General features: G+C 39.0%; 1 long non-coding RNA gene across 1 annotated transcript; it reads left to right on the forward strand.

Moving 5' to 3' along the window:
* The first annotated feature begins 20,430 nt into the window (after nucleotides 1-20,430).
* LOC104100409 (uncharacterized) lies at nucleotides 20,431-22,074 on the forward strand. The gene is made up of 3 exons (XR_687236.4): nucleotides 20,431-20,516; nucleotides 20,971-21,043; nucleotides 21,332-22,074. It is a non-coding gene; the product is annotated as an uncharacterized lncRNA (long non-coding RNA).
* The last annotated feature ends 372 nt before the right edge of the window (nucleotides 22,075-22,446 follow it).

Here is a 22,446-nt window from a genome sequence, read left to right on the forward strand (position 1 = left end):
GAGAAATCTTACTAACGCACTTCTTCTGCATTTCATGCATTTATCCATGTACATTGACCCATGACGAGATGGAGTTATATACGCGTATATTATATGTATATTGGATATGGAAAAAGGTTATGGCGTTATATACTTACCACCACCTGATCAGTTGGTACACGTTGATGATTTGCCCACAGTAGCCGAGATGATATTATGGGATGCTCTCAGAGACTTGATGATGTTATGAACGCATATACCTATGCATGGTATGACATTTATATGAACATGGATGACATTATAAATATGAAATGATTCATAGAGCTATTCCGACTTACATGTTGAGTCTTTTACTCCATGTTTCTCTATGTCTTTTATTTACTGATTTTTATTCCTTACATACTCGGTACATTATTTGTACTGACGTCCCTTTTGCCTGGGGACCATGTGTTTCATGCCCGCAGGTCCCGATAGATACGTTGAGAGTCCTCCAAGTAGGATATCAGCTTCGCGAAAGATGTTGGTGGGCTCTATTTTCTCCGGAGTTGCTTATTTCGTCAGTATGATTTGGACAGGTATAGATTAGTATGGCGGGGCCCTATCCCGACCTTTATGATTTTTATGTACTCTTAGAGGCTTGTAGACAAATGTCATGTATACGAATACTTGTATGGCCTTGTCGTCCTATGTTTTGAGTATATTAAGGATCATGCTGGCCTTATAAGCCCGTACGTCATATGTATAAGTCGGTATAGCAGGTTGGGTCACCCTATATTGAGTATTCCCTCGTGCTTTATTCTAGTCATCTCATAACAGCCTTTCTGGTTCATTTACCTATAACAGTATGATACGAAAAGATATGTTACGTTGGTACTCGGTTGAGTAAGGTACCGGGTGCCCGTCATGGCCCATTAGTTTGGGTTGTGACATTAAGTGTTTGGGGACAGAATCTTCTCCTCATTCTAGGATGAATGATCCTAAGTGGGGGAGAATGTAAGGTCCCGTAAAAATTTCCTAATGATTTAAGATTTTAAAGTGCGCAAACGTTATTTATGAATAGCGTATATGAGTATTAAAGGAGACCTATTGGATAGAGCCACATTATTGTGAATTGATAATGTATGTTTAAGGTGTGTTGGAACATACTATGGAGTTTTGTGAATGGCAAGAACTTGTGTGGAACAAGTGGGATACATTAAGTGGAAAGGATGTTTTAATTGGCACAAGACCCAATTTCAAATGAATAGAACTCCCTCAATATAATGACTTAGGTGGTGATGGACCTATCGAATTAAATCCCTTTGAGTCTAGTTTCCAATGTATCACACCGTTCATCATTTAGATATTTCTACTGAAAGTTATGGCCATTTTACTGGACCTATGTCATATGCGTGCCTAGATGCGCAGCCGCGCATATTTGGGAGTTTCTGCCTTGTTTGCGTAGCCAGAAGCACGGCCACTTGCCCAGGTGTGTGGTCGTGCATGTATGAGCCCATTAAATAACCCCAAGGCTGGGTAGAGAGAGGGGTTAAGTCATTTCTTGAGCTAAAACCTGATATTTTAGAGAGAAGTGAGAATGTTCTAGAGAGAGGAAGTAGATGAAGTGTTTTGTTCATCAAGATCTTGTTCAAGCCTTGAAATCGAACAAGGAAATCTCATAAGATCTTCACTCAAGAGGTAAGATTCAAACCCCTAGTCTTCAATTTCGAGTTTTGGGTAAAAGATGGGTGATTGGGAGTATGATTATTGGGTGTAAGAGTATTAATTATACATGCTTGTACCAATAAGGTTTGTGGGAAGATTGTTGAGCTGAAATAAGTAAAGATTGGGTTGAGGAGTGAAGGAAATCTTGTAGAAGAACCTTGTATCCAAATTTGCACACCTAGTGTTTGATAAAATGCTCAAATGAGTTGAAACCATGAATATCTTCCTAATTTGTGTTCAATTTTGTTATGTCTCAAAATAGATTGGGATTGCTAGATGTCACGCCCCGAAACTGAAGAGCGCGATCGGCGCTCAACCGAGTAAACCCGGACGAGCAAGCCTATTAGATTTCCTTCTACCTAGACTCATCCATAAATAAATAGGATACATATTTTCGTTAATCAGACAATAAGATGATCATGTCTGCAGTACCAATTTCTTACCATAAATTACTTCATTTTAAGGTCTCAAAACACACACACACCTTCATGGTTCAAAGTTGAACAAGTGATTTAATCACAACACAACTTGTTTATCATTCCCAACACCCATATACAACCCACACTTAGTCTACTGAGCCTCTATAAATACCAAAGAGTACAATCATAGTGCCGGCAACAAGGCTCCGGCTATACCTCAAAACACGATAACACATACTAAACAAATGATACACAACCCCGGAATGAGATGGGGCTTGCCAAGACAGCTGGGAATAATGAGCACTGCAATCACCGGTCAGTATCCTCTGCTGTGGAACCACTTGCATCCATTAATGATGCAGCGCCCCCGGCAAAAGGGATATTAATACATGTCAAATAGTACTAGTATGCAAACCAAACACCAATTTAAGATCTCGGAAATACAGTATGAATATGATGAATCAAGGCGACAATAGAATAGCATAGATACCCATTTAAACCAAATAAAGCTCATCAAGTGCTATCATTAACATTTATAGAATTTATGATGAGATTCTCTGCAACTATTTTCACACAAAGCGGCCCCGCCGACTCACCCCAATGTATGCGTTGATACCTAATTTTCCCCTCATATTTTCAAATATATATATATATATATATATATATATATATACTTTCAAAATAGTATGTATGCATCATAATTTAGTTTATAAGAATATACAAGCATTTTTCATAAATTTATTTTTCTTTCAGAATTTTTATAGGCTTTAAATCAATTTATTTCTGCATTTTTTATTATATAAATATCTCATAATTACCCTCCAAATTATTTTTATGATGACATAATCATCTAAACTTATCATTTATACCAATATGAGGTTTTAAATATTTTCAGGGCATTTCTTATAATTACATTTGCATTTTTCAGGGCTAAATTGCATATTTTACAATAATAGCCCATATATATATATGTATAATTACATTATTTATGCAGAAAATAACTTTTTATATTTTTACAATGTTAAATAGTTGGTTTTAATCATTTTCATGCACAAATGATATTTTTGTTATTTATTTATTATGTTTTTATAAATTATTTATTTGTTAAAATTGGGAATTTAAAATCTAGCCCTAAATTTATTCAAATATCAGACCTAACTACCCAAACATAGCCCAATTACCCCTGGCCCAAGACTAATTAACCCAACCCCATACCCGGTCGCGACCCGTTTAACCACCCGACCCAAAACCCTTTTAAATCGTGGTCGTTGATCTCTTAGATCAACGGCCCATATTACACCCTCCTTTACCATTCCATAATTACTAGAACTACTTAATTCTGACTTAATGCCACATCACTCCATATTCCCCCTTTTAGGGGAGTACTAAGATTTAGTGCTACGATGACCTACCTATAGATATTTTGCCTCTTCATCTTTGGCGTCCTTTCACATCATCGATGACCCTTACTCGCCTTACGGTAATCCTTCTGTACCAAGGATAACAAAATTCCTTACTCGCGATGGTGACACTTAGTGCAACTGGCACATGCAGTCCCTTAAGCTTAACTTTGCTCACATTGCCTGCTTTAGGGAGGCGTCTTCCTGAATGACCATTCTCTGAATTTCTCATCAATCTTCTTCTGTTGTCCATTCTATTATCGGCGGAACGAAATCTGAAATTCTCATGATGCCGACTATTATCCAATCACTCAGTCCCTAGTTCATGTTTAATTTATCTTGTTCATCAGTCCATGCTGATTTCTTATAATTCTGGTGTCTAATTTTACCTTTTTGGTAATCACGTTGGAGTCACGAACTTATTTCTCGAAATGAGGATATGACTTTATGGCCTATACTCTTTTGTTATCTCAAGGCCTGTCACCTCCCGTCATTTCCTTCACTTGACTATAGATTCTATAATACTGTCATCTTTTTGATATACCATTATCATCCATGAATCACATCTTACTCAAAATGCTTTATTAACTATCTTCTTATTTCCCGCTAACATTTATGTCTATCACTTTATTCTGAAAACACGAACAAGACATTCTTTTGCTTTTAGCTCCCCTTTACTCCATCCAGTGGCTCTTGGGTTTGCTTAACATTCTCGCTCTACTAGGGGACGCGAGCCACAATAAGGTAATATTTATCCCTTCCATGCTTTCAGTGCCTATCTTCTGAATTTTTTTGATCATGGTAGTATTCACATCTAATTGTAATATTCTAGAGTACAGCATCTGAGTGCCTCAGAAGGAGATCTAATAGCACCTTTGTAATATCCTTCGGAAATGTCAACTAACACAAACAATCAATTCACCATTTTGGGTTACTCTAACCCCAGCCGGATCCTGATATCCTGTCCTTTTCTTAAACTACACTTGTTAGCCCCCAATAAGGTATAACTAAAATGAGTGTGGCCAAATTATACATACCTCTGTTATTGTTGAAGGTAACTCAAAAGGCTTACATTCCTGTGCCTAAATTCTAAATACTGATAATCTTAATTAACTGGGCGGCTCGTACCCTTCTTCATCTTGCTTCTTTTACTTGTTGAAACTTGTATCTATCTTCTGAATTTCTCATTGCCTTTCACCATAGAGGTGGATAGATATTTCTGCCTTAAGGCTCCTTATCAAAAGGCTTACAAGTCTTAGTAAACACATGATCTACTGAAGACCTTACATTGACTAATCATAAGAATCGTGCAAAATCGAGTCCCTCAGACTCAACTCTTTCACAGCCACATGCAATCTCTTACCAACCATCATTCTAGATGTAGGCATCGTCGTATTATGAATAAGATAGAGTTTAGGAAATTGAGTTCTTACAACTGAGCTCTACCACACGATCTAGAGTAAGAAGAAAGAGTGAGAGTCCTAAATGCCCTGTAGCTTCCTGCTTATAAGTGTGGTGCACAACACACCCATAAACAAGACCGTAGGACAGAACTGCTCTGATACCACTTTTGTCACGACCCAAACTGATGGGCCGTGACGGGCACCCGGTAACTTACTCAACCAAGTACCAACATAATGTATCTTTCATATCATTCCATCATAGGTAAATGAACCGTAGTAAAGCATGAGGGAATAAACTTATAGATATCACATACTGGCCTATAAGACCAAAATAATCACTCGTACACTGAACATAGGACGACAAGACCATACAGTCTTTCATATATATGACATCTGTCTACAAGCCTCTAAAAATACATAATTGTCATAAAGGTCGGGAAAGATCCCCGCCATACTAAACAATACACATCTAAATCATACTGACCAAACAAGCAACTCCGGAGCAAATGGAGTGCACCAACATCTTCCGCTGAGCTGATCGCTTACTTTGAGGACATTCGACCTGTCTATCGAGACCTGCTGGCATGAAACGCAGCGTCCCCAGGAAAAAGGGACGTCAGTACAAATAATGTATCGAACATGTAAGGAATGAAAATTAGTAAATAATAGACATGAGAGAAACATGGAGTAAAAGACTAGACATATAAGTCTGCATAGCTCTGTGAATCATTTAATTTTTAGAATGTTATGCATATTCGTATAAATGTCATACCATGCATAGGTATATGCGTTCCTAACATCATCGAGCCTCTGAGGGAATCCCATCATATCATCTCAGCCACTGTGGGCAAATCATCAATGTATACCAGCTGATCAGGTGGTGGTGTGTATATAATGCCGTAACCTTTCCCCATATCCCATATACACACACACACACACACATATATATACATACATATGATAATCGGCTTAATGAATGCATATTTTGGTATATATCGCCTCACATTTTTTCACGTCTCGACGATTTGAGATGTTTAATATGATTGTTTGTGCTAAATTTTGGTATTTCTATGTGTAGGAATCATTCGGATGCAATTTGGGACGAAAGGGCGCGAATTGGAGCGAAACTGGAACAAAATTGCAGAAATGGAAGTTGAGCGCCACAGCCAGCGTGGGGCGCTCGCTGTGGCGCACTTTACAGAAGCAAAGAAGTTTGAGCGCCAGGTCCAGCGCCCCACGCTGGCCTGGACGGTCACAACGGGGATTTTCCTTTTTTGACTAGGACTCGGTTATTTCGACCCCTAGACGCCCCCAACTCATATAAAAGCCAACCTAAACCTATTTTTGAAGAGAGGAACGGATTTAAAGGAAGAGGAGAGGCACAAAACACTAAAAAGCGAGGATTTGATCAATTCTTCCATCCCTTTCCTAGTATTCATTGATTTTATGTTTGAAAATACAATTTTTGATGATTGTATGAAGATGAGTGGCTAAGAACCCTATTGTTCTAGGGTCATGGGTATACATGAATGTTGATGTTTGAAGTTTAAATTGACGAAGTTGATTTTATCATATTGGGTTGTTTATTTAATTCTGTTTTAAATTATTTTGCTGAGTAGCTAACAGTGAAATACTATCTACGAATCTAGAGTTGAACTCGAAAGTGGGAACTCTAGATTGCATACAGAATTAAATAGAGTAAGTTCTTAAACCCGGGCATCGGGGAACGGATTCGCAATTAGGATAGACATATACCTAATTGCCTTACTCGGTTGCAATACAGGAATTATAAATGCATTCTTGTTAAACTTAATTCCATAGACATATAGGTATTAAGTTAGCTTGAATAGGCGAGTAAGGACTCGACAGATGCTTACGAGTAATATCAACCCTGTGAATCAACAATACAGATAAATCAATTAGTAACTTTAAACTAAGAATGCAACATGATTGTTAGATAACCCGTGACCCTGGAATATTATATCCTATTGATTGTTATTCAAAACTATTTAAGTGTTGTGTTTGATTCTTAGCAATTCATTACTTGATAGCCTTTAGGTAGTAATTTAGAAAATTATATATTTTGTCAGAAATATTTTGAATCGATAAGCTATTCAAGTTTGAATTAGTCAAAAGTTAATCATAAGTCTTTGTGGGAACGATACTTTATTCACTACTTTATTACTTGACGACCACGTATACTTGCGTGAGTGTGTTTGGTCCCAACAAGTTTTTGGCACCGTTGCCGGGGACTTAGAAATTAGCTTCTTGACTAAGTTAAGCTTTTATTAGTTATTTGTTCAAGTTTTAATTTTCAGTTTGCCTTGTTTGTGTTAACGCAGGATCTTCTCTTGAATGCGGAGGAGTAGAAGTGCAAACAACCTCATTCCTCTTGATCCAGAAATCGAACGAACACTACATAGAGTGAGAAGGGAACTCGAAGCTAGAACGAGAATAGAAAGAGAGTTGGACATCGTAGTTCAACCACAACCAATAGAGATGGCAGGTAATGAAGAGCGTCCGGTGATTGAAGCCGCAAGGCCCAATCTTGCGAATATGACTCAGGCTATTATGAAGCCTGATATCACTGGGAATTTTGAACTCAAACAGTACATGGTACAGCTGATTCAGTCCACAGGACAATATGTGGGTCTATCTCATGAGGACCCGCAGAGGCACATTCAGAACTTCTTGGAAATTACGGACACTTACAATTATCCGAACGTTTCCAAGGACTATGTCAGGCTGACACTATTTCCCTTTTCACTGTTGGGGGAAGCTAAGGAATGGTTGCAAAAGGAGCCCGCAAACTCAATCCACACTTCGGATGATCTAGCAAGGAAATTCTTAATCAAGTTTTTCCCAACTAAGAAGACAAAGTCCCTGAGGAGCCAAATTCTTGGGTTCCAACAACGGGATGGTGACACACTTCGTCAAGCTTGGGAAAGATACAAGAAGCTACTCAGAGACTGCCCGCATCATTGTCAGACTGATGAGGTATTGGGTCACACTTTTGTTGATGGGTTAGATGAAACATCAAAAATGAATCTTGACTCAGCTTGTGGGGGTAGTTGCATGGCGAGGCCGTATAGTGAAATACAACTCTTGCTAAATAACTTCACTGCCAATGACCATAATTGGCAAGGAGAGGGGGATTCAAGAAGGGCAATTAAACAGAAGGCAGCCGGGTTGATTGCGCTTGATGATTTCTCCGCCATGAGAGCCGATATAGCAAAATTGGCAAATCAGATGAATAGAATGACCACGCAACAAACACAACAAATGCAACATGTACAACAGATGTCTATTTGTTGCGAACTATGTGGTGACAGTCATATGAGTGACATGTGCCCCACGAATCCTGAGTCTATATACTATGTGGGACAACAGAGTAGGGGTCCAATGAATCAGCATGTGCAATATGGGAATACCTACAATCCAAATTGGAAGAATCATCCTAACTTCTCATGGGGAGGAAATCAACAGAATCAGAACCAGTATAGGCCCCAAGGAAATTTCAATCAACCTCAGAGACCACCCCTACAAACAGAAGAGAGTACGAATGACTTGCTGAAAAAGTTGTTGCTTGATAATCAACAACTCAGGACCGATTTCAGAAATCTTGAGAGGCAAATGGGACAGTTAGCAGCAAATCAAAATATTAGACCTGCAGGCGCGCTTCCCAGTGATACAAAGAAGAACCCTCAAGTTAATGCAGTTACACTCAGAAACGGGAGGGAACTAGAAGAAGTGCCAAAGAAGAGAAAGAACAGTCCTATACCTGAGAGGGAGCTAATCCCTAAGGCAATACACGAGTCAAAGAAAAATGATGCAAGTTCAGAGCCAGTGGAGGCTGTAAGGCCACCACCACCTTTCCCTCAGAGATTGCAGAAAAAGAATGATGATCGCATGTTCAATAAATTTCTCTCTATGTTAAGCCAAGTTCAATTGAATATTCCGTTGGTGGATGTACTTCGTGAAATCCCAAAATATGCTAAGTACATAAAAGATATAGTGGCTCACAAGAGGAAATTGACTGAGTTCGAAACAGTTGCACTTACTGAGGAGTGCACTTCAAGGGTCCAAAACAAGCTTCCTCAAAAGCTTAAGGATCCTGGCAGCTTCACCATCCCTGTACAAATTGGTAATATTAACGTGGGTCGTGCCCTTTGTGATTTGGGGGCAAGCATAAATTTAATGCCCGTGTCATTATTTAAGCAATTGGGTCTGGGTGCTCCAAGACCAACAACTGTGATGTTGCAATTAGCTGATAGGTCCATAGCCTACCCTGAAGGAGTAATTGAAGATGTATTGCTACAAATTGGGAAATTTATCTTCCCAGCTGACTTCATTATTCTTGATTTTGAGGCTGATGAACAAGTTCCAATCATATTGGGACGACCTCTCTTGGCTACTGGTGATGCAATAATTAAAGTGCGAGAGGGAAAAATGATTATGAGGGTGGACAACGAGGAAGCAGTTTTTAATGTATACAAAGCGATCCAACTTCCCCGCCACTATGAGGAGCTCTCTATGATATCTGTTGTGAAGGTGGATGAAAAACTTCTTGACACGATTGTATATCTAGACGATTCTCTAGAAAAAGCAATCATGATGTTTGATAGCTTGGAGATTGATGATGAGGTTGAGGAGATGATGCATATCCTAGATGCATCATGTGCTTACATGCAAGGAATAAACCCGTTTGAGCCCCTGAATAGGCCAAGTGGCCCCCCTTCAAAGCCGTCAATTGAAGAAGCTCCAAAATTGGAGCTTAAACCCCTACCCCTCACCTTCAATATGCTTATTTGGGTAGTTCTGACACTTTACCTGTTAGTGTTTCTTCTGACTTGTCTAAATTGCAGGAAGAAAAGTTGTTGAGAGTGCTACGTGAGCACAAGCGAGCAATTGGGTGGACGATGTCTGACATCAAAGGCATTAGTCCAGCTTTCTGCATGCATAAAATCCTCATGGAGGATGGACACAAGCAAAGTGTAGAGCAACAACGCCGCCTAAATCCAATCATGAAAGAGGTGGTAAGAAAAGAAGTGATTAAGTGGCTTGATGCAGGTATTGTATTCCCAATCTCTGATAGCAAATGGGTAAGCCCCGTTCAATGTGTGCCAAAGAAAGGGGGGATGACTGTAGTGGTTAATGAAAATAATGACTTAATTCCTACAAGAACTGTCACTGGGTGGAGAATTTGCATAGATTATAGAAAATTGAACAAAGCCACCCGAAAGGACCACTTCCCCCTCCCCTTTATTGACCAAATGCTTGATAGGTTAGCAGGACGGGAATACTACTGTTTCCTAGATGGTTATTCGGGGTATAATCAGATTGCTATAGCCCCAGAGGACCAAGAGAAAACCACATTTACATGTCCCTGTGGCACGTATGCGTTCAAGAGAATGCCATTTGGTCTCTGTAATGCACCTGCGACTTTTCAAAGGTGTATGATGGCTACTTTTACTGACATGGTTGAAAGATTTGTAGAAGTATTCATGGATGATTTTTCTGTGTTTGGATGTTCTTTTGATAATTGTTTAACGAACCTTGATAAAGTGCTAGCTAGGTGTGAAGAGAGAACCGCCCAAAAGCACATGAAGGTATACTTTTGGGGCACAAAGTGTCAAAAGATGGTTTACAGGTGGATAAAGCAAAGGTGGAGGCGATTGAAAAATTGCCCCCACCGACATCCGTCAAAGGCATTCGCAGTTTCTTGGGCCATGCAGGTTTTTATCGTCCATTCATTAAAGATGTTTCAAAAATTTCTTCTCCATTATGCAGGCTTCTAGATAAAGATGTCACCTTCAAGTTAGATGATGCATGTCTGAAAGCATTTGAGGAGCTGAAGGGAAGGTTGGTGATTGCACCAATTATCATCGCCCCAGATTGGGGACTGCCATATGAGTTGATGTGCGATGCAAGTGACATAGCAATCGGAGCTGTTTTGGGGCAAAGAAGGGATAAAATATTTCACTCCATTTATTATGCGAGCAAAACTATGAATCCAACTCAGATGAATTATACAGTTACTAAAAAACAGTTGCTTGCAGTGGTATGGGCATTTGACAAGTTCGGATCTTATCTAGTGGGAACCAAAGTTGTCGTCTACACAGATCATTCAGCTATCAGATACTTGTTTGAAAAGAAAGATGCCAAGCCGAGGCTGATTCGTTGGGTCCTCCTCTTGCAAGAATTTGACTTAGAGATCCGAGATCGAAAAGGGACATAAAATCAAGTGGCTGATCACTTGTCCAGATTAGAAAGTCGGAACCATATAGCTGAAGGAGAGTCAATCAAAGAAACATTTCCTGATGAGCAGCTATTAGCAGTCACCTCAGGTGAAGCCCCATGGTATGCAGATTATGTAAATTTTATTGCAAGTGGGGTGACACCACTAGAATTAACACCTGATAATAGAAGAAGATTCTTACATTATGTGAGGCTCTACATATGGGATGAGCCATTCTTATATAGGCAATGCGTAGATCAGTTGGTGCGAAGGTGTGTTCCTGAAGAAGAGATGAATGCAATATTGCATGGCTGTCATGCTTCGCCATATGGAGGTCATCACGGTGGGGATAGAACCGCCCAAAAAGTGCTACAATCAGGTTTCTATTGGCCAAAATTATTTAAGGATGCACATGCCTTTGTTAAAAATTGTGACAGATGCCAAAGAACCGGAACTATCACAAGGAAGCACGAGATGCCCTTGCAAAATATTCTGACAGTAGAGCTTTTTGATGTTTGGGGGATTGATTTCATGGGACCGTTCCCATACTCTAATGGTCACAGGTACATTTTGGTGGCGGTCGACTATGTTTCTAAGTGGGTGGAGGCCATTGCTCTTCCTACTAATGACGTAAAGGTAGTGGTAAGTTTTGTAAAGAAGCACATCTTCACGCGCTTTGAGACTCCAAGAGTGTTGATAAGCGACGGAGGAACTCACTTTTGTAACAAATTGCTGAATAATGTTCTTGCAAAATATGGAGTTAAGCACAAAGTTTCCACTGCCTATCACCCCCAAACAAGTGGTCAAGTAGAAGTTTCAAACAGAGAGGTAAAGTAGATTCTGGAGAAAACAGTAAGTGGAAATAGAAAAGACTGGGCAGGAAAGCTGGACGATGCATTATGGGCATATCGAACTGCATACAAGACTCCCATAGGTACTTCTCCGTACATGTTAGTTTATGGGAAGGCATGTCACTTGCCAGTCGAGCTTGAACATAAAGCTTATTGGGCGATCAAAAAGCTAAATATGGATATGGACTCAGCTGGTGAGAATAGGTTGCTGCAACTCAACGAGCTTGATGAGTTTCGATTGCATGCATATGAAAATGCCAAATTATATAAAGAAAAGACAAAGAGGTGGCATGACAAACACATTTAACATCGAGAGTTTGAGCCGGGTCAAGAAGTTCTTTTGTTCAATTCAAGGTTGAAGTTATTCCCTGGAAAGCTTAAGTCCCGTTGGGCAGGTCCTTTTGTTGTGGAAAGTGTGAGGCCTCACGGAGCGGTGGAACTACGTGATAAGAGCTCAAGTGGTACCTTCTTGGTAAATGGCCAGAGAATAAAACATTATTGGGGTGGTGACATTGCACGTCACAAGACCTCAGTGAACTTAGATGATGCTTAAACATGTGTTGAGTCGTGTCGCGACGTTAAATTAGGCGCTCGGTGAGAGGCAACCCAATTTTTTACCGCTTTCATAGCATAGTTTTTTTTTCTTTTCTTTTGTAGGCCATAACAATTTTTTTTCTTTGTAGGTTGAAATGGTGTGGAATGTGTGTAATGTATATATCGAGTGCTCGGATAGTCGAAAAAAAAAATATTTCGCCGAAGTGAGCGCCCAGGCCAGCGCCCCACGCTGCCTGGGGTGCACTTTACAGTGTCCTCAATGCTCCAGTGCCAGCCCCAGCGTGGGGCGCTGGGCTGGCGGTACAGGTAAGTAGCTGTTATTTTTATTTTTCGTTTTCTTTATTTAATTAAAAATACCCTACCCGATTACCCAATTACCCATATACACTCACAACCCAACCCATACCCAATTACCCAAACCCATTCCCCCACCTAAATTAAGACAACCCAACCCAAAACCCCCCATTCTTCAAAACACACGGTCGGTTTCTTCTTCTTCTTCCCCTTTTCTCTCAAATTCTAATATTCTTCAATATCTCTTGCTCAATTCCATCTCAAGACTCTAAGGTATGTTTTTCTTCCTATCTCTTTTCTTGTATTTTGGAAGTTCTTAGAGTAGTGTAGTCTTATTTCTCTCCCTCCATCTTCCAACACCCTAGGTTTCTTTAACATATTTGGATGTTATTGTGGGTGGAATGATTATACACGAAATTGGTGCAAAACATTGGTTGAGCATTTGTGTTTGAAGTAGTAAATTATAATTCCCTCTACTTCATGTAAATCTGGGAGGGCCACCTTCTCCCACCATTGTTGAAATAGAAGAGCACAATTGATGCCCACAAGGTGTTTGTTAAAATGCTTAAGAGAGTAAATTTGAACACCGGTGAAGTCTAAGTAGCCGAGTGTAGTTATATATGAGTTTGGGTGAAGTGTGGGGTGTTGTGGGGGTATTGTCTCTTGTTGTAAACTTTTGTAAGTGTAGTTAGTGTAGTAATGTAGATTTTAACTTTGTTATGCTTGCACTATAGTTAAGTTACGGCCGTGATAGGCTAATTGAATTTTATGGCATAGGGAAGTCTAAGTACCTATAGCCTTGTGATGACACATTGGTGCACATTGGATCAATATTATGATTCGCTTATACATAACCTTCGGTTTTAAGTGTGGGGTCATCTTGCCTCTCACGATGACCTTAGGCAACGTCTCTTGATTCATTCTCATCTTTGTGTTTATCATGTGTAGGTTGCTATGGCACATGATGATGCCGCTAAAGGAAAAGGGGTGGGGAAATCCTCCACTACTGCTCCCCCTCCAAAGAAACGCAGGCAAGGCGAGAGCTCCTCCCGACAAGCCAAAGGAAAGCAATAGGCTAGTGGGTCTGAAAGGCCATCACGGCCTCGAGTGGAACTTGTTCGGGAGGACGCCATCAAATGGCATGATACTTTTGTTCCATATGGGCGATATGTATCTGAAATGGGGATAAATGTGAAAGCTTTATAACGGAACTTCCCAGATATACTTGCTACATTGATTGCAAAGAAGATGGATAAGCTCCTCGAATGTCCGGGCCCGGCAAATCTCAGCATGGTAAGAGAGTTGTAGGCTAACTGGAACGAGAAAAATGACATATTGTGGGTCAGAGGTTAGGAAATTCCAATGGATAGGGAAGCCTTGTGTCAATTTTTGGGAGTGGATAGTCCTAATCCACGAAGGCTTCGAAAGTTCGTCAAAAGTCCAAACTACCAAGCAATACGTCACACTCTTTGTGGCGTTGATTCTAATGCAAGATGGACGCGAACTAAGGGCAATATTCACCTTGAAATGCTCCGTTTCGACTTCAACAAAACGGCCAAGGTTTGGCAAAATTTTTTGCAAGCTAGATTAATGCCCGTTGAACATACTACTGAGTGCACTCGAGCTCGAGTGTGTGTGATTTACTTTTTGATGACCGGGCGCCCCATAAATGTGGGTGAGCTCATGCTTAGGGAAATGGCCCGCACCCGTTTTGGAGGAAGGATAAAAAGGTTTTTCTTCGGCAACACCTTAACACAATACATGCTCTCTCATGGGGTGCCAGAGTACCCTAGCTATGACGAGGTAGTGGAGGCACCCACAATATTGTTAGACATCACATCCATGCTAGAACCCACATCCAAGCTCACCCAAGCTGCTAGGAATGAGAGGGACGAAAATTTCAACAGGTATCTTTACAAATCCCTCAATGTTATTATGAGCAAGCTTGGGGTGTCACATGGGGAGCGCGCGCAGATGCGAAGTGATCTCTCCAGTTCTTCCAAGGAGATGTTGGGCATAGCACCAGGTAGTCCCGTTCATCCATCTGAGGACGAAAACACTGACGAAGAATCTGATAATGCGGATGATGATGACGATATGGGACCAATGGCTTTGGTACCCTTTGGGGATGATGATGCGCACATTGCCGCCACTGGTTGGCATCCTGATGAGGCAGACTCCGACTAGCAGGGAGTTCTTTCTTTACACCTTACTTTATTTTCGAATTTATTTAGCATCGGGGACTATGCCTTATTTAAGTGTGGGGTGGAGGGAATACTCCTTGAATTGAAATTTTTAGTGTTATTATTATTTTTTTTTATTTTTTTTTTCTCTTTCACCTTTTAGCTTAGTTTAAGACTAACATATAAAAATAAAAAAAAATAAAAAAAAAACCAAAGACTTTTCCCGACGATGGATCTATTGGACACTTTTCCTGAGGGATGAGTAGTATCCCTTGGTTTTTCTTTGAACGCCGGTTCTTTTCCAAGGGTGTAGCTCGAACCGGCTGTTTTGTTTTATTTCTTTTTAGAAGTAGGATAAGGGAGAAAACTGAGATTGATCTGAGGTACCTGTTGACATGTTTGGTGTTGGTAAATTAAGTTAGGGCATGCGCTCTGTCTTCCCGCATATATGATTTGAATTGTTATGCCTAAGTAAATTAAGTAGCCTACTCTTTGACGCCTTTTTCTTAGTTGATTGACTTGTATGCCACCTAGTGCAGTGTTGCTTAAAAACTTCTCAACTTGATATGCTTGCTTGACCTGGGAGTCACACCAAACCGTCTTGAGTGAGTCAAGTGCCATGTGTGTGTAAGGATTGTTAATATTCTGTGCTACCCTGTGCAGTCTAGAACTTGCCACGTGTGTTAATCAACGCGAAATCATTAAGTTGTGCTAGTCTAGGAGATGACATAGGCGTTTCTTGCTTGACCATAAAGGTGCTTGTCACTGACAGATAAAAATTTTCCCATTGCTAGCCCCTTTGAGCCTATAGACCGTTTCCTTGGCAACCACATTACAAGCCGTAATCCTAATTGTTCTTAAGGTGAGATTGTTGAACCTTAACCTCCTAAGGCACTTAGTCGCTAGAAGAAGTAAGGTGAGAGATTGGGAAGTGACTTTCGAGTGGAACCATGGAAGGGCCCTTAAGGTACACTAAAATTGTGAATAAAGGTCACTAGCTCATGAGCTCCAATGTATGGAGTGTTTGTAAAAATAAAAAAAAAAGGAAATGTTTTGCCAGAAAGAGCAAACAAAAGTTCAAATAATGTAGAAAGACACACCTCCAAATCCGTCTCACTCATGCTAGTGAAACCATAGAGGTGCTTGACGAAAAAGAGGGCTATGTTAGTTATGGTGTATGACAAGTGAATGGGTTGCGAAGCAATTGCGCTTGAATTATGAGTGTAGTGTATTAAAGTGCTTAGGAGGGTTAGTCACTATTCCTAAATGTATCCTACCCGTCCCTTAGCCTACATTACAACCTTAAAGTCCTAATTGATCCTAGATTTAGCTAGCTTAGATTAGTAGAGATGTACACTACGGGCAAGCTTATGGTACGACCACGGGATGCACATGAATTCTTTGTAAGAGTAAGTGAATGTTGTTCAATTGTGTGATGTCCTTAATTTATGTTCAATGACATATTTAAATTTGTGGACTACTTTGATATTCACTCTTTTGCTTGTGGTGAGGGCACTTGATCTCATGACGGATTGGTGATATTGTACACTTTCTTGTGTTGAGTGAGTGCGTGAGTTGAGGATGCTTAGTGGTAACAAGTCATCTCTTGAGGTAAGGTGGTTGTGGAGAGGTTGCTTGAGTTGATTGAAAAACATTGAGTATACTTGGGCTATTTAAAAACGGGAAGAATGTGAAATTTGTGTGTTCATGCTTAATTGTCGACATCGATCATAGTCAAAAGGTAGGGTGAATTGATTAAATTAATTGTGAAGTCCTCTTTAGTGCTCAGATAGTTCCATTACTTGAGGACGAGCAAGAATTTAAGTGTGGGGTGTTGATAATCGGCTTAATGAATGCATATTTTGGTGTATATCGCCTCACATTTTTTTCACGTCTCGACGATTTGAGATGTTTAATATGATTGTTTGTGCTAAATTTTGGTATTTCTATGTGTAGGAATCATTCGGATGCAATTTGGGACGAAAGGGCGCGAATTGGAGCGAAACTGGAACAAAATTGCAGAAATGGAAGTTGAGCGCCACAGCCAGCGTGGAGCGCTCGCTGTGGCGCACTTTACAGAAGCAAAGAAGTTTGAGTGCCAGGTCCAGCGCCCCACGCTGGCCTGGACGCTCACAACGGGAATTCTCCTTTTTGACTAGGACTCGGTTATTTCGACCCCTAGACGCCCCCAACTCATATAAAAGCCAACCTAAACCTATTTTTGAAGAGAGGAACGGATTTAAAGGAAGAGGAGAGGCACAAAACACTAAAAAGCAAGGATTTGATCAATTCTTCCATCCCTTTCCTTGTATTCATTGATTTTATATTTGAAAATACAATTTTTGATGATTGTATGAACATGAGTGGCTAAGAACCCTATTGTTCTAGGTTCATGGGTATACATGAATGTTGATGTTTGAAGTTTAAATTGACGAAGTTGATTTTATCATATTGGGTTGTTTATTTAATTCTATTTTAAATTATTTTGCTGAGTAGCTAACAGTGAAATACTATCTACGAATCTAGAGTTGAACTCGAAAGTGGAAACTCTAGATTGCATATAGAATTAAATAGAGTACGTTCTTAAACCCGGGCATCGGGGAACGGATTCGCAATTAGGATAGACATATACCTAATTGCCTTACTCGGTTGCAATATAGAAATTGTAAATGCGTTCTTGTTAAACTTAATTCCATAGACATAGGTGAGTAAGGACTCGACAGATGCTTACGAGTAATATCAACCCTGTGAATCAACAATACAGATAAATTAATTAGTTACTTTAAACTAAAAATGCAACATGATTGTTAGATAACCCGTGACCCTGGAATATTATATCCTATTGATTTTTATTCAAAACTATTTAAGTGTTGTGTTTGATTCTTAGCAATTCATTACTTGATAGCCTTTAGGTAGTAATTTAGAAAATTATATATTTTGTCAGAAATATTTTGAATCGATAAGCTATTCGAGTTTGAATTAGTCAAAAGTTAATCATAAGTCTTTGTGGGAACGATACTTTATTCACTACTTTATTACTTGACGACCACGTATACTTGCGTGAGTGTGTTTGGTCCCAACAACATATATACGTGTATATAATGCCGTCTGATCATGGGTCAATGTACTTGTATAAATGAATGCAATGCATGAGAAATACGTCAATAAAATCTCTCGGAATGTCAAAAGACCATTATGTCTCTGATTAATATTATGAAGTAAACTTTTTCAACTTACGTATTTTTCTGAGACCCATGAACAGACGATAGAATAATAAGACATATAGGAATTCAAGAATACAGGCATCTCTAATACTTCTATGAATAAAGTCATTTATGAAAGTTGTGCATTTGTTCATTTCGTTCGTGTCGTATAGATCATGCCAAAAAGAAAGAAGGGATAGACCTAACATACCTGAACCGATTCTCTAGAATTTGCAATTTACGCTTTACATCATCAACAACCAATGTTATCTAATTTTGGTATGGAATTGTTTTGGTATAGAGATTCCCTTGAATTTGTAATGCATACATGAATACATTTGAAGAAACTCACGTTAAGCCTTTAGAAACTCATATTTAAGTCTTTAGAGACTCATAATCAGATAGCATCTCACGTTTTTTGAAACTCATAGTAATATGGAATCTCATGTTTAAGCCTTTAGTGGGTGTGGCCCACTTAGTAGATGAGTAAACCACTTAATCCTCTAAATTTTCCACCTATGTAAGACTTAATAGTCACTTTAAGAGTAATAGGGGATGCTGCCACGTTTTTGTGGGGTTAAGCCACCCAAAATCTTTAATTATCCAAAGATTTTAATTAATCTCCCACTAAAAATTATTAATTACCCAATTATCCATATAACTCCTTAATTAATTAGGTAATATCCTATTACCCAATAATTAAGAATTATCTCAACTTACTTGAAATACTACTCACTTTTAACATACCTTGTACACCTTACTATCATGGCCATGTGGTACCTTGTATGGTACTAGTCCATAAATACCGAGTATTTTAGCTCGGACCGTATTTTATCTCAAAATCGCAACTTCGACGTACAATACTACATGGTGTAACATCGTCGTAATAAAATACGGTAGAGAGTAACATCGTCGTAATAAATTACTGCGGAGCGTAACATCGTCGTAATCAATTACTGCAGAGTGTAACATCATCGTAATAAATTACCGTGGAGTGCAACATCGATGTAATAATGCGAGGCGTAACACATAGTCCCCAAACGCAGCTGCTAAAACACTGTGCGCCATACATCTCGAAGGGTCCGGGGAACAAACTCTCTGACAAACCTCTCTGAGCCCAAGTGAGTGGGGCTGCATCAGCTGGACTACCCTCCTCGTAAGCCTGCCACCACCTATATGCTACTCCTAACAGCTAAAATGTAGTAAAGGCGACTCCGCTCATCTCCACAACACCCATGGTGTGCAGAATTTGATGACACTTGTCTAGAAAACCATGTGCATCCTCAGTAAGTGTACGATCATAAGTAATAGGTTGATACTTCTTGAACCTCTCAAGTCTTAGTTGCTCCTCCTCAGATGCCTCTAGCCTAAGCTCATGCTAAACCTAATTAACAAGTTGTGCTGGCATAACTCTCGGAACCTGATCAGCACGAACTCGGTACTCTCATGTGCGGGCGGCGCGGGTATGATGATAGCATCCTAGGAAGCTCAACTCTATTCAAGGACAAGGATAAATCTTAGGAATCTCAAATAGGGCCTTTAACAAGATGCCAAGCTAAAGAGTTGCAAAATAAGGTCATTAGACTCCAAGTGCAAATAAAGAAGTTGTTAATTGGGAGAAAGATCTCAAGGACAAAGGATATGAATTGGATAGGTGTTAAAATTGTTTTATGGCCCAAATTTATGTCCAAGAAGAGGAGTATTGGATCCCAAGAGACATCCTTTGAAGAAGGTGCTAATCAGTCCCACTTTTGGACCATTTTGGCACTTAAAATATGTCCAAACTTGCAGCCCAATAAGTCTTACATGAAGCCACGTTTTTATAACATAGAAAGGACTTACTTTATGTCAAACAAGGGTACAATAATCGTGCTAGAAGTTGAGTACATGTTGGTGCCAAGTTGCTTGCAAATTCCCTTCAAGATTTTCAAGATTTTCAAGATTTGTTTTGGACTTTCAAGATCATATCCTAGGGTAGTTGGACATTTTTTCCAGAGTAGTTAGGACTTTATTTCATTTTCAAATATTTTTGAGATTTCCAAGATTGGTTTTTGACTTTCAACATCATATCCTAAGGTAGTTGGACATTTTATCCAGAGTAGCTAGGACTTTCTTTCTTTATTCTTTTGGTTGAATTAAGTGACTCCCTCTCTATATAAAGGGGTTTATTCTTTGTTTTTAGGAAGATCATGATAGAAAATATCAACGAAAATTGTGAGATTGTTCTTGTACTCTTGTGTGTGGCTGCTCTTGGATTTATTCTTCAACCATAAAGAATCAATTTAAGGTGATAAGATTAAACCCTTTTCGAAATCTTAGATCACTTCTAGGTATTCAAGAAATGTGATAAGTTTAGGCTTATTGTAATTCTTGTTATTATAAAGGGTCTTGTTTCACAATCACTCTCCTGTTTTTAATCCTCTACCAAAGGCGATTAATTCTTCGTTAGCTAATTGTTGTTTCTTGGATTCAACTTCAAGAATAAACTTCTTGAATTCAAGAAACTCATCTTGAATTCAATCTATTTTTAATTTCCGTTTTTTTCGTTTCTTTATTTTTTTAGTTTCGGCACGGTTTCTTGTTTTTATTTAGTAACTCCTCGACCCATATCGTGTTGTTTTTAAGTTGTATCAGAGCATAAGCTAATCAAGATTTCAATCTTGATAATCTTGGAAGGTTCTTGTATAAAAAAATGAAAATCAGCCCTAAACAAAAGTGTTATTGCTCATTTGTATTTTCAGAATTCAAGTATTATTTGGTTTCCAAGTCAAGAAAGGAAACAAGAAGAGTGGATCCTAGTTCTTGAAGATTAAGGTAACTTCTTTCCTTATTCTTGTGGGTTTTGGGTTTCTTAAATTCATTCATTTTTTCTTCTACTAACCAGTTCCTATTCTTCCTAGGTTTTGTCCTTCACTTTTCGTTTCTTTTTCTAACTCCACATTCTTATGACTAAGGTTGTGACTAGTAAGGTTTATTAATAAATCTAAAGATTAACGACCAAGAGTTGCTTTGAGTGGTAAAAGACAAGATAAGTGAACATTAGAAGTAAAAGCCAAATTTGAGACATATTTCTTCTAACCTATGTCATGATGTCTCAAACAGGTAGTTACAGTGGAAGGAGGAGAGCTGTGACTCAACAACTTAAAAAGTCAAACCTACAGTATACCGAATGGAAGGAAGACAATGGTAAAGTTATTTTTCAAACAAGAGCTAAAGTGATGTTTGTGATTCATGCCCTTAGAATTGACAAAGCATTTGGCTATAACTTAATTAAAACTTATATGGTTCCGAAATTGAACTTGCCTTGTGTTGAGCTTATTGAACCCTACATGTTGAAAGGAGTAAAGGTGGATAAAATAGTGTTATTTCCATTCTCTATTGGAAGGTATGAGGATGTGATTTCGTGTGATGTTATTCCCAGGAATAGTTTTTATATCTTGTTGGGAAGTCCATGGTATGTCTATAAAAGTGCTTCATATAGTATGGAAAAAATAGATACTCTTTTGAGGTTAATGGGAAGAAATGCATTCTTGGGCCTTTGACTCCCTCACAAATTTGTGAAGATGAAAAGATTGTTAAAGAAAATGTGGAAAAACATGAGAGAGAAAAGAATGAGAGGAGTAAGGGAGTGCATGTTGACATTCCAAGAGAGGAAAAAGGAGAGGTTGACTTGAGTGAAAAGAGTGGGATGTCAAGTGAGGTAAAGAGTGATCTAGAGAAAAAAGAAAAGAGATAAGGCAATGAGAAAAAAATGTATATAAGGTAGAGAGAGAAAAACAAGAGGGATTGAGTGAAGAAAGAGAAAAACTCTTTAGTGAGAGAAAAGAGGCTAAGGGTGAGGAAAACGTTAGTCTTGTAATAAAAGCCAAAGAGAGTGTAAGCAAGAAACAAATTTCTTTACTTCCTAACCAATTAACTCTTTCTTGTTTTAGTTCTTGTAACTTTTTGCAGCCACGTGTTGAAATACATTTTGAAAGGGGTGGTGAGGTGCAAAAGACTGTGGCAAAAGATCCAATTGGATTCCAACATGATTTTGGCGATATCTATTCTTGTTGAATGGTGGAAGATAAAAGCTTGGTTAAATTCTTTGTTATTGAACCTTTTGACTATTTTGATTCTTATATACATGTTTATGACATGGAGTTGCCTAAAAGCATTGCTAAGTTGGAGCCATTTCATAAAAACATACAAGGTGGTGATGTTCCATTGGTAAATAA

Source organism: Nicotiana tomentosiformis, unplaced genomic scaffold (assembly GCF_000390325.3).
Source record: "Nicotiana tomentosiformis unplaced genomic scaffold, ASM39032v3 Un00408, whole genome shotgun sequence".
In the NCBI taxonomy this organism is placed as follows: domain Eukaryota; kingdom Viridiplantae; phylum Streptophyta; class Magnoliopsida; order Solanales; family Solanaceae; genus Nicotiana; species Nicotiana tomentosiformis.